Source organism: Pseudorasbora parva, chromosome 18, assembly GCF_024679245.1.
Source record: "Pseudorasbora parva isolate DD20220531a chromosome 18, ASM2467924v1, whole genome shotgun sequence".
NCBI classification, from domain to species: Eukaryota; Metazoa; Chordata; class Actinopteri; order Cypriniformes; family Gobionidae; genus Pseudorasbora; species Pseudorasbora parva.
In genome coordinates, this window is record NC_090189.1 from 43,993,705 (window position 1) to 44,006,034 (window position 12,330).

Below are 12,330 nucleotides of genomic sequence, written 5' to 3' on the forward strand. Positions count from 1 at the left end.
CTCATGGTTCGAGCACAACTGGCTCTTAAAGGGAAAGGGGGCCGAGGCTCTGATTGGTTTATAGCTCGTTAACCACACCCATGACTCATTAAGAGACGAGGGACGACCCTTTTGGATCATGCGCCGGCGGACCGAACGTTTTTTAACTAGCAAAAGTTGATTTGGACACACCCTAAGAGCTCCTGTGCTGGAGCCATCAGGTCATTATTTTCATATTATTTGGAATGACAAGGAGGAAGTGTGATTATAGATCTGGGGCCGTATTTAAAAATCCTTTTATCTTACCATTAAGAGTTCTCCTAAATGGCAGTTAAAGTTCTGCTACGACCAACTTTTACTAAGGAATAGAGAGAAGTCTTCAGCATTATCCGGTTGGCTGACGTCAGGCGGCAGCGCTTCCGGGTCCAAACGCTCTCATACCACAAGAAAAACTACAAACGGTGCTAATATACACACACAATGGGGTGTAATACTACTAAAAATTATAATCATAACCTTTTTCTCCAGACCAAAATTCCAGATGGCCAGAGTGATTCATCTTTTATAAAACGTTAAAATATTAATGTCTGTAACGCTGTGAGCACAGAGACTGTTGTGTAGACTGTAAGTATTTAAAATGTTTAACTTTTTTAAATGTTTAATATGAAAAAAATAACGCTCATAAACCGGCGTCGATGGCATTCTCAAGTGAAACGAGTTGAGGCTCGGACCCAGAAACGGCGTTCCTTACGTCACGACTTAACATTCGGATAGTATATTAGTTTATGTTCAGCTAACTGTCAGACTCTAACAGGTCACATCTCAAGAGATTGCAGTATAGAGACAGAGCGACACACTCAATGGAGACGGAGCGACACACTCAATGGAGACGGAGCGACACACTCAATGGAGACGGAGCGACACACTCAATGGCGACACACTCAATGGAGATGGAGCGACACACTCAATGGAGACGGAGCGACACACTCAATGGCGACACACTCAATGGAGATGGAGCGACACACTCAATGGAGACGGAGCGACACACTCAATGGAGACGGAGCAACACTCAATGGAGACGGAGCGACACACTCAATGGAGACGGAGCGACACACTCAATGGAGACGGAGCGACACACTCAATGGAGACGGAGCGACACACTCAATGGAGACGGAGCGACACACTCAATGGAGACGGAGCGACGCACTCAATGGAGACGGAGCGACACACTCAATGGAGACGGAGCGACACACTCAATGGAGACGGAGCGACACACTCAATGGCGACACACTCAATGGAGATGGAGCGACACACTCAATGGAGACGGAGCGACACACTCAATGGAGACGGAGCGACACACTCAATGGAGACGGAGCGACACACTCAATGGCGACACACTCAATGGAGATGGAGCGACACACTCAATGGAGACGGAGCGACACACTCAATGGCGACACACTCAATGGAGATGGAGCGACACACTCAATGGAGACGGAGCGACACACTCAATGGAGACGGAGCAACACTCAATGGAGACGGAGCGACACACTCAATGGAGACGGAGCGACACACTCAATGGAGACGGAGCGACACACTCAATGGAGACGGAGCGACACACTCAATGGAGACGGAGCGACACACTCAATGGAGACGGAGCGACGCACTCAATGGAGACGGAGCGACACACTCAATGGAGACGGAGCGACACACTCAATGGAGACGGAGCGACACACTCAATGGAGACGGAGCGACACACTCAATGGAGACGGAGCGACACACTCAAAGGAGACGGAGCGACACACTCAATGGAGACGGAGCGACACACTCAATGGAGACGGAGCGACACACTCAATGGAGACGGAGCGACACACTCAATGGCGACACACTCAATGGAGACGGAGCGACACACTCAATGGAGACGGAGCGACACACTCAATGGAGACGGAGCAACACACTCAATGGAGACGGAGCGACACACTCAATGGAGACACTCAATGGAGGCGGAGCGACACACTCAATGGAGACGGAGCGACACACTCAATGGAGACGGAGCGACACACTCAATGGAGACGGAGCGACGCACTCAATGGAGACGGAGCGACACACTCAATGGAGACGGAGCGACACACTCAATGGAGACGGAGCGACACACTCAATGGAGACGGAGCGACACACTCAATGGAGACGGAGCGACACACTCAATGGAGACGGAGCGACACACTCAAAGGAGACGGAGCGACACACTCAATGGAGATGGAGCGACACACTCAATGGAGACGGAGCGACACACTCAATGGAGACGGAGCGACACACTCAATGGAGACGGAGCGACACACTCAATGGAGACGGAGCGACACACTCAATGGAGCGACACACTCAATGGAGACGGAGCGACACACTCAATGGAGACGGAGCGACACACTCAATGGAGACGGAGCGACACACTCAATGGAGACGGAGCGACACACTCAATGGAGACGGAGCGACACACTCAATGGAGACGGAGCGACACACTCAATGGAGACGGAGCGACACACTCAATGGAGACGGAGCGACACACTTAATGGAGACGGAGCGACACACTCAATGGAGACGGAGCGACACACTCAATGGAGACGGAGCGACACACTCAATGGAGACGGAGCGACACACTCAATGGAGACGGAGCGACACACTCAATGGAGCGACACACTCAATGGAGACGGAGCGACACACTCAATGGAGACGGAGCGACACACTCAATGGAGACGGAGCGACACACTCAATGGAGACGGAGCGACACACTCAATGGAGACGGAGCGACACACTCAAAGGAGACGGAGCGACACACTCAATGGAGATGGAGCGACACACTCAATGGAGACGGAGCGACACACTCAATGGAGACGGAGCGACACACTCAATGGAGACGGAGCGACACACTCAATGGAGACGGAGCGACACACTCAATGGAGCGACACACTCAATGGAGACGGAGCGACACACTCAATGGAGACGGAGCGACACACTCAATGGAGACGGAGCGACACACTCAATGGAGACGGAGCGACACACTCAATGGAGACGGAGCGACACACTCAATGGAGACGGAGCGACACACTCAATGGAGACGGAGCGACACACTTAATGGAGACGGAGCGACACACTCAATGGAGACGGAGCGACACACTCAATGGAGACGGAGCGACACACTCAATGGAGACGGAGCGACACACTCAATGGAGCGACACACTCAATGGAGACGGAGCGACACACTCAATGGAGACGGAGCGACACACTCAATGGAGACGGAGCGACACACTCAATGGAGACGGAGCGACACACTCAATGGAGACGGAGCGACACACTCAATGGAGACGGAGCGACACACTCAATGGAGACGGAGCGACACACTCAGGGCCGGTGCTAGCCATTTGGGTGCCCTAAGCACAGATGCTTGGCGGTGCCCCCCCCCCCCCCAACACCCCACCACCCAACCCACCCTACCCTATCCTCCCCTCCCCAAACAAACACCCACCCACCAAAGAAATAACTACCATTCAGAATTTCTTATTTAGGTTCTCTTTACTTCCAAAATAACTGCTGCAAATGAATAATTGAAACGGAAAAATGTAAACACAGAAAGTTAAAAGTGCAAAAAAAAAGTTTTGTGTAAATAGAATAAGTCTATGAATTTTATAAAGTATGAATTTTAAAGTGCACGTTTTCAACTGCTAATAACCATGCATAACTGCACAGTACAAATTACTCAACAGAGGGACTACATCTCTATAAAGAGTCCATTCTGCTATTCTATAGAACTATATTAAACATTTTCACTACCATCAGTTGTGAGAGGCCCTACAGAGGCACACGTCTACATTTCCTAGCTGCAAAATCAGCTATCAGGTCATCATATGACAGTTTCTGAGCCACGTCCCCATTGATAACCACAAGACAAAATATTCAGGGATTCTACTGAAAACCAGAGGGAGTCTGGCACAGAGATTCACCTTTTTCTCGACTAATTTGGTCTAGGCCTATGTTTTGAAGTACTTAAATTGTCTGGTTGTAATTGGTTGCAATCACTATGGCACATCCAGTTAGAATGCAATAAGGACTCTGATGTTTCTTCTGTAACATTTATTCTCCACCATAAGTCGGGGCAAGTTTGTGGTTCTGAAAATATACATACAAATTGGTAAATAACAATATACAAAAGGATAGCACATAAATGATGTGTAATTATGATAACAATGGACAAATAACAGTACAAAGTACTAAACTGTTACACAAGAAATGAAATCCGCACTTACTAGCCTATAAATTGTCATGTAGGCTTATTTTATCATCATGTAAGAATCCTGTTCTGAGCGGGGCTCGAACTCGCGGCCGTAACGTCATTAGCGCCATTCCGGCTGCCTTTATGTAAACAACACAACGGTGCATTTACGGCATACACATTTAGTTCGCGAATGTACAACAAAGAATATAGCACTCATGGTAAATATATGTAAACATGTCTTATAATAATTATAGTACAGAGGAATACTCGTTCTCCATTAGAATTGTCTATGCACGATTGCGATAGATAAGGATCTATGCTACTAATACTTTCAGTTCGCGGTAAACTATGATTTTAAACAATCATAGTACATTATTATGTACACATGACAGTCCTTCATAACAGCCTATATTACTTTTGTATTGCATTTGTATATTAACATGCTTTTAGAAATATTTTATGTGTTATTTATACTAGTAGGCTAGCCTATTGTGATGATTTTTTCACGACCCAGATTTTTTGGTGCCCCCCCAAGCACTTGGTGCCCTACGCGCAGTGCGTGATGTGCGTGTGCGGAGCGCCGGCCCTGGACACACTCCATAATCTGAAGCCCAGCGGAGGAAACAATCCAGCCGCCTCCATTGACTTTATACTGCGGGAAACGCCTCCTCGTCATTTCTGACTAATAACAAAAAATATAACAGTGTCTAAAAGCTGATATGAGACGAGGTGTACAGAAAACAAGCTAAAAAACACAGAACCAAAAAAACAACAACAAGTGATTATAAGCTGCTGACCCAAAAAACGAGCGTTTAAAGATATAAAAGTCCATTCATGCATTAGAGTCAGAGCGGGACATGTTATATCACACTGAGAACTACACACACTGGAGGAGAACGTAATCAGAGACAGGAAATATAATATATTAAACTGACATTTGGATATTTGACTAATGTTTACTGCACACGTAGACATACTGAGACACACTGAGGGTCAGGATCCCAAAACTGAGCCATTCCTCTGCTGAAGCTTCACGACTCAACATCTGTGTCCACTTTAGTCTCCTTAAACGCTCATGTTTGGGGCCGACAGCTTATAAAGACGTAGCTCTGTGTTTTTTAGCTCGTTTGCTGCACACCTGGTCACATATCAGCTTATAGACATTGTTCTGTTTTCAGTAATAAGTCCGAAAAGAAAAGGAGACGCTTCACGCAATGCAAAGTCAATGGAGGGCGCTGGATTATTCCCCCGGTGTGGCCTAAACACTCTGTCTCTATTAAAGCTATTATATTTTATCAAAGTTTGTGAGGAACACGTTCAAACTGTCTATCTAATCAGTGTGAGAGGAGGCATATATATACACAGCCGAGAGCCGAATCACCTCATGTTAGTTCCTCAGTTTACGGGGCTGGACTCTGGGTTTGGGCTATATTGGGAGCTCAGAGCCCTCGATCCCCTCAGCCTAATATGCTTATATTTCTATACTATATTCGAATGCTTCACTTCATGTGTCGTCATTGATTTACTGTTGTCTTTGTTATGAGGTAGAACCGTAAGAGTTTTCCAACACATTTCTTTATAATCCTTTACATCATATAATCCTCAAACTCTGTGTTTTCCATCTGCAGAAACAGCTTGACTGCTCGCTGAATCAAATCAGATTTCTCGGACTCTCAAACATCGACTTTTCTCGTTTGTTCTCACTTGATTTCTGATCGTAATTCCACCTTTCCATATGCTTTCTTTGTTGTGTTGTTGACTTGTGACAGAATCACCACGCTTGGGGAAATAAATGCGATATTCAAAGTAATTAGTAATCTTTTTATCATTAATAGTCTCAGGTGTACAGTATTAAAATGGTTTAATTTGAGTTTGATTATCATTATTAAAGTGACGAGGTGGATCTGAATTTAAGGAACAATAAAGGAAACAAGAACTAAGAAACTGATTCTTGTTTAAAAACGGAGTAAAATTAAAATGTGTTCATTTTAGTTTGAATATCGTAATAGCCACAGTGAATATGACTGGATAAATTGCCTCAAATCTGAAGTGAAGACTGTTCTCATCTCAAAGCCCAGACACCCCAGATAGCATGGTGACATTGATTCAATGTTGAAATTCCATCAGAACCATCATTTTGGTTGAGGTTGAAACTTCAATGCTAAGTAATATTGGATCAATGTTGAAAATTCAATGCTAACACCATACTGGGCCAATGTTGAAAATTCACTGCTAAATAATATTGGATCAATGTTGATAATTCCATGCTTTTCAGTGTTGAAAAGACAAACATTGAATCAATGCTGATGTTTGGTCAGCTTAATTCTCCACCGGTGAGGCTTACGGTCAATCTATCTGTCCCATTATTCAACATGTTAAGGCAAGTCCAAATCAATTGGCTACATTTGTGTGAATGTTAGCACATTTATTATCCTCAAAGGATACGATGAGTACACCAACGAGTATGTGGATTCACAAAGAATACATAAATGTAAATTTTGTAATTGTAAGCCTTTCTTTACATTTTTCTGGAAGAGTTAAAATTGTATGCGTGTTTGATTTCTGACTCTTCCAATAAGAAAGCTGTAAAAACTATGAATCTTTTTGAAAGGTATCCCAGATAGCAAGTGGATGTGGGCCACTTCAGGCAATGATGCGGCACTGCAGGCCTTCTTATGGCCCGGATAAAATGTATGTGAGCCTGATGTGGCCCACAAGTAAAATGGCAAATATGGCCCAAATATTTTAAATCACATGTGGGCCTTTTTAGGCAAAGATGCGGCACTCATGGCAATGTGTAATTTGAATATGAGCCTAAAGTGGCCCATATGACAATTAATGAATATGGCCCAAATATCACAAACCAAATGTGGGCCACCTATGGGAAAAATCTGGCAAAACCGACAATGACTAATCTGGGTGTAAACCAAATATGGCCCACATATGTTGCAGCAAATGTGGCCCAGTTATGTTGTAACATATCTGGGCCAGTTTTGGCACATATGAGGGACAGTAATCACTGGCAAATCTGAATGTGAACCTAAAGTGGCCCACACTTGGCAAAGAAAATAAGGCCCGAATACTTTACATCAAATTTGGGCCACATTTGGCAAATATATGGCAAAGTCAGCACTGGCTAACCAGGGTGTGAGCCTAAACTGGCCCACACATAGTGCAGCAAATAAGGCCCAATTATGTTAAAAACTATCTGGGCCATTTTTGGCAAAGGTGAGGGACAGTAATCACTGGCGAATCTGAATATGAACCTAAAGTGGGCCACACATGGAATTTGCAAATATGGCCTGGATACATTATACAAAATTTGGGCCACATTTGGCAAATGTATGGCAAAGTCAGCACTGGCTAACCAGGGTGTAAACCTAAACTGGCCCACATATAATGCAGCAAATGCGGCCCAATTAAGTAAAAAACACCTGGCCCAGTTTTGGCAAAGATGAGGGACATTGATCACTGACGAATCTGAATGTGAACCTATTGTGGCCCACACATGGCAGAGCAAATATGGGCCGAATACATCACAGCAAATTTGGGCCACATTTGGAAAATATATGGCAAAGTCAGCACTGGCTAACCAGGGAGTGAACCTAAACTGGCCCACATTAAGTGCAGCAAATGAGGCCCAATTATGTTAAAACATATCTGGGCCAGTTTTGGCAAAGATGAGGGACAGTAATCACGAACAAATCTGAATGTGAACCTAAGGTGGCCCACACATGGTATAGCAAATATGGCCCGAATACATTACATCAAATTTGGGCCACATTTGGCAAATATATGGCAAAGCCAGCACTGGCTAACCAGGGTGTACACCTAAACTGGCCCACATTGAGTGCAGCAGATGAGGCCCGATTATGGTAAAACCTATCTGGGCCAGTTTTGGCAAAGGTGATGGATAGTAATCACTTTCAAATCTGAATGTGAACCTAAAGTGGGCCACATATGGCATAGCAAATATGGCTCGAACACATTACACCAAATTTGGGCCACATTTGGCAAATTTATGGCAAAGTCAGCACTGGCCAACCAGGGTGTGAACCTAAACTGGCCCACATATAATGCAACAAATGTGGACCAGTTTTCTTAAAAAATATTTGGGCCAGTTTTGGCAAAGATGAGGGACAGTAATCACTAACCAATCTGAATGTGAACCTAAAGTGGCCCACACATGGCATAGCAAATATGGCCTGAATACATTACATCAAATTTGGGCCACATTTGGCAAATATATGGCAAAGTCAACACTGGCTAACCAGAATGTGAGCCTAAACTGGCCCACACATAATGCAGCAAATGTGGCCCAGTTTTCTTAAAAACATATCTAGGCCAGTTTTGGCAAAGGTGAGGGATAGAAATCACTCGCAAATCTGAATATGAACCTAAAGTGGGCCACACATGGCATAGCAAATATGGGCCGAATACATTACACCAAATTTGGGCCACATTTGGCAAAAGTACAGCAAAGTCAGCACTGGCTAACCAGGATGTGAGCCTAAACTGGCCCACATATAATGCAGCAAATGTGGCCCAGTTTTCTTAAAAACATATCTGGGCGAGTTTTGGAGAAGGTGAGGGACAGTAATCACTAACAAATCTGAATGTGAACCTATGGTGGCCCAGACATGGCATAGCAAATATGGGCCGAATACATTACACCAAATTTGGGCCAGATTTGGAAAATATATGGCAAAGTCAACACTGGCTAACCAGGGTGTAAACCTAAACTGGCCCACATTAAGTGCTGCAAATGTGGCCCAATTATGTTAAAACATATCTGGGCCAATTTTGGCAAAGGTGAGGGACAGTAATTACTGGTGAATCTGAATTTGAACCTATTGTGGCCCACACATGGCATAGCAAATATGGCCCGAATACATAACACCAAATTTGGGCCACATTTGGAAAATATATGGCAAAGTCAACACTGGCCAACCAGGGCTTGAACCTAAACTGGCCCACATTAAGTGCTGCAAATGTGGCCCAATTATGTTAAAACATATCTGGGTCAGTTTTGGCAAAGGTGAGGGATAGAAATCACTCGCAAATCTGAATTTGAACCTAAAGTGGCCCAGACATGGCATAGCAAATATGGCCCGAATACATTACACCCAATTTGGGCCACATTTGGAAAATATATGGCAAAGTCAACACTGGCCAACCAGGGCTTGAACCTAAACTGGCCCACATTAAGTGCTGCAAATGTGGCCCAATTATGTTAAAACATATCTGGGCCAGTTTTGGCAAAGGTGAGGGATAGTAATCACTCGCAAATCTGAATATGAACCCAAAGTGGGACACACATGGCATAGCAAATATGGCCCGAATACATTACATCAAATTTGGGCCACATTTGGCAAAAGTACAGCAAAGTCAGCACTGGCTAACCAGGATGTGAGCCTAAACTGGCCCACATTAAGTGCTGCAAATGTGGCCCAATTATGTTAAAACATATCTGGGCCAGTTTTGGTAAAGGTGAGGGATAGAAATCCCTCGTAAATCTGAATATGAACCTAAAGTGGGCCACACATGGCACAGCAAATATGGCCTGAATACATTACACCAAATTTGGGCCACATTTGGCAAAAGTACAGCAAAGTCAGCACTGGCTAACCAGGATATGAGCCTAAACTGGCCCACATATAATGCAGCAAATATGGTCCAGTTTTCTTAAAAAAATATCTGGGCCAGTTTTGGCAAAGGTGAGGGATAGAAATCACTCGCAAATCTGAATATGAACCTAAAGTGGGCCACACATGGCATAGCAAATATGGCCCGAATACATTACACCAAATTTGGGCCACATTTGGCAAAAGTACAGCAAAGTCAGCACTGGCTAACCAGGATATGAGCCTAAACTGGCCCACATATAATGCAGCAAATGTGGCCCAGTTTTCTTAAAAAAATATCTGGGCCAGTTTTGGCAAAGGTGAGGGATAGAAATCACTCGCAAATCTGAATATGAACCTAAAGTGGGCCACACATGGCATAGCAAATATGGCCTGAATACATTACACCAAATTTGGGCCACATTTGGCAAAAGTACAGCAATATCAGCACTGGCTAACCAGGATGTGAGCCTAAACTGGCCCACATATAATGCAGCAAATGTGGCCCAGTTTTCTTATAAACATATCTGGGCCAGTTTTGGAGAAGGTGAGGGACAGTAATCACTAACAAATCTGAATGTGAACCTATGGTGGCCCTGACATGGCATAGCAAATATGGGCCGAATACATTACACCAAATTTGGGCCAGATTTGGAAAATATATGGCAAAGTCAATACTGGCTAACCAGGGTGTAAACCTAAACTGGCCCACATTAAGTGCTGCAAATGTGGCCCAATTATGTTAAAACATAACTGGGCCAGTTTTGGCAAAGGTGAGGGACAGTAATTAATGGTGAATCTGAATTTGAACCTATGGTGGCCCAGACATGGCATAGCAAATATGGCCCGAATACATAACACCAAATTTGGGCCACATTTGGAAAATATATGGCAAAGTCAACACTGGCCAACCAGGGCTTAAACCTAAACTGGCCCACATTAAGTGCTGCAAATGTGGCCCAATTATGTTAAAAATTATCTGGGCCAGTTTTGGCAAAGGTGAGGGATAGAAATCACTCGCAAATCTGAATATGAACCTAAAGCGGGCCACACATGGCATAGCAAATATGGCCCGAATACATTACACCAAATTTGGGCCACATTTGGCAAAAGTACAGCAAAGTCAGCACTGGCTAACCAGGATGTGAGCCTAAACTGGCCCACATATAATGCAGCAAATGTGGCCGTTTTCTTAAAAACATATCTGGGCCAGTTATGGAGAAGATGAGGGACAGTAATCACTAACAAATCTGAATGTGAACCTATGGTGGCCCACACATGGCATAGCAAATATGGGCCGAATACATTACACCAAATTTGGGCCAGATTTGGAAAATATATGGCAAAGTCAACACTGGCTAACCAGGGTGTAAACCTAAACTGGCCCACATTAAGTGCTGCAAATGTGGCCCAATTATGTTAAAACATATCTGGGCCAGTTTTGGCAAAGGTGAGGGACAGTAATTACTGGTGAATCTGAATTTGAACCTAAAGTGGCCCAGACATGGCATAGCAAATATGGCCCGAATACATTACACCAAATTTGGAATATTTGGCAAAGTCAACACTGGCCAGTGGCTAACCAGGGCTTGAACCTAAACTGGCCCACATTAAGTGCTGCAAATGAGGCCCAATTATGTTAAAACATATCTGGGCCAGTTTTGGCAAAGGTGAGGGACAGAAATCACTTGCAAATCTGAATATAAACCTAAAGTGGGCCACACATGGCATAGCAAATATGGCCCGAATACATTACACCAAATTTGGGCCACATTTGGCAAAAGTACAGCCAAGTCAGCACTGGCTAACCAGGGTGTGAACCTAAACTGGCCCACATATAATGCAGCAAATATGGTCCAGTTTTCTTAAAAACATATCCAGGCCAGTTTTGGCAAAGGTGAGGGATAGAAATCCCTCGTGAATCTGAATATGAACCTTAAGTGGCCCATACATGGCATAGCAAATATGGCCTGCACATAATACACCAACTTTGGGCCACATTTGGCAAAAGTACGCCAAAGTCAGCACTGGCTAACCAGAGCGTGAGCCTAAACTGGCCCACATATTATGCAGCAAATGTGTTTTTGGCCAGTTTTGGCCAATAGGGACAGTAAATCTGATTGTCACCCTAAAGTGGCCCAGACATGGCATAGCCAATATGGCCAGAATACATTACACCAAATTTAGGCCACATTTGGCAAATATATGGCAAAGTCAGCACTGGCTAACCAGGCTGTAAACCTAAACTGGCCCATAAATAGTGCAGCAAATGAGGCCCAATTATGTTAAAACATATCTGGGGCAGTTTTGGCAAAGGTGAGGGACAGTAATCACTGGCAAATCTGAATGTGAACCTAAAGTGGCCCAGACATGGCATAGCAAGTATGACCCGAATACATTACACCAAATTTGGGCCACATTTGGTAAATGTACAGCAAAGTCAGCACTGGCTAACCAGGGTGT